Source organism: Galeopterus variegatus, unplaced genomic scaffold, assembly GCF_000696425.1.
Source record: "Galeopterus variegatus unplaced genomic scaffold, G_variegatus-3.0.2 Scaffold1320, whole genome shotgun sequence".
Lineage (NCBI taxonomy): Eukaryota > Metazoa > Chordata > Mammalia > Dermoptera > Cynocephalidae > Galeopterus > Galeopterus variegatus.
Window position 1 is genome coordinate 283,045 of NW_007727431.1, and position 2,215 is coordinate 285,259.

Here is a 2,215-nt window from a genome sequence, read left to right on the forward strand (position 1 = left end):
TTATTTATTTATTTATTTATTTATTTATTTGCTTTTTATACATGAAGCTATCAGAATTAGTAAAAACTTAGTTCCCAGGATTTCCTTTTTGAACATTTATATTAATGTAAAGAACTAGTGAGGTGATTTTAACTTCAGAAAACCCATTGCTGTTCTTTTTCATGAAACTATGGTGATTCTTTGAGAATATTTCTTGTAGTTTTAATTAACTTTTTTTATAACAGCAATAAAACATTAGACATTTGGCTCATCTCACATTAATGAGTCATATTCTCATGTTAGGATCTGTAACTTGATGTTTCTCTGCACGGAGCTTCCTGGTATCTGATGAATACATGATTCTTCAGGTAGACTTGACCTGTAAAGTTTCAAAGATGACCCCATATTGTAGAACACCTTGGTAGTGTCAAAAATTTTTGCCACAAAGGTCAACATTACAATATTGACATAAGGCTGTGGGACAGGTTATCCCTGCCACCTTTCAGCTACAATGAGGTCCAGTGTGGGAATGGTTTCCATCTCACCTAGTATACTACTTAGCTAGGACTGTGATATAGTTTGGATATGTTTTTCCCACCAAAGCTCCTGTTGAAATCTGATCCCCAACTAGGTAGCATTGGGAAGTAGAGCCTAGCGAGGGGTGTTTGGGTCATGGAGGTGGATCCCTCATGAATAGATTAATACTCTGGGTGAGGGTTGGGGGATTGATTGAGTTCTTACTCTATTAGTTACTGCAAGAGCTGATTGCTAAAAAGAGCCTCGCACCTCCCTCTCTCTCTCTCTCTCTCTCGCTTCCTCCCTCACTGTGTGATTTCTACACACACCAGCTGCCTGCTGCTCTCTTCCATGAGTAGAAGTAGCCTGAGGCCCTCACCTGATGCAGCTGCAGCAGAATTATGAGCCAAATAAACCTCTTTTCTTTATGAATTACCCAGTCTCAGGTATTCTTTTATAGTAACACAAAATGGACTAAGACAGACTGCCATAACAAAATACCACAATCTGGGTGGCTTAACCACAAATTTATTGTCTCACAGTTCTGGAGGTTAAAAGTCTGAGATCAAGATGTCGGCAGATTGGTTTCTTCTAAGGGCTGCAAAGGTCAGATCTTTTCAGGCCTCTCCCCTAGCTTCTGGTTTTCTGGCAATCTTTGGTGTTCCTGTGCTTCCACTGCATCACTCTGATATCTGCCTCCAACTCCATAAAGTTCTGTCTTATCAGGGTTAGTAAAAGTCTCCTAATGATAAGTTGTGAAGACACCATTTAGAATCCCCAGAAGCCATGTGCTTTTTGACAATGATGAATAGAGATTGCTGCCTTGCTCTCATCTCGGTGTCTAAGAAAAGGGTCATATGAGTGAGAACAAGAATGTGGCAAAGAAAAAGATGGCATATTTCTCCTTTGAATTTCATAGACTTTAAATGTATTGATCCATATTTCTGTTGTTGCATAACAAATTATCACAAATTTAGAGACTTAAGGCAGTACTTATTTATTATCTCACAGTTCTATAGGCCAAAAGTAGGCACAATATGACTGGATTCTCTGCTCGGGGTCTCACCAGGCTAAAACCAAGAGGCCAGCCAAGGCTGCAATTCTCATCTGGGGCTCAGGCCCACCAGCTGTCGGCAGAATTCCCTCTCATGCTTTGCACGTGGCTTGCTCTGTATTCCGGCCAGCAAGGACAAGTTGTCATCACACTTTGAATTCCACTGGCTTTCCACTTCCTTTTTGACTTTTAAAGGATTTGTGATTACATTGGGCATACTCAGAAAATACACAAAAATCTTCCTATTTTAAAGTCAACTACTTAGTAATCTTAATTACATCTACAAAGTCTCATCACAGCAGTACCTGGATTAGTGTTTAATGGAATAACCAAGGAATGGAAATTGGGGAGAGGGGTGTCTTTAGAATTTTGCCTACTGCAGATCTAAAAAACTCAGTCTAAAGGCGTTAATATGCAGCTAAGGAATATTGAACATTATTTTTAAGCAACTATGGTGAGAGGATAAAACATTAGAGAAAAAAAAATATCAGTTAGAAAGTTAGCCTAAAGGGCCGGCCCGTGGCTCACTTGGGAGAGTGCGGTGCTGATAACACCAGGGCCCCGGGTTCGGATCCCGTATAGGGATGGCCGGTTCGCTCACTGGCTGAGCGTGGTGCTGACAACACCAAGTCAAGGGTTAGGATCCCCTTACCGGTCATCTTTAAA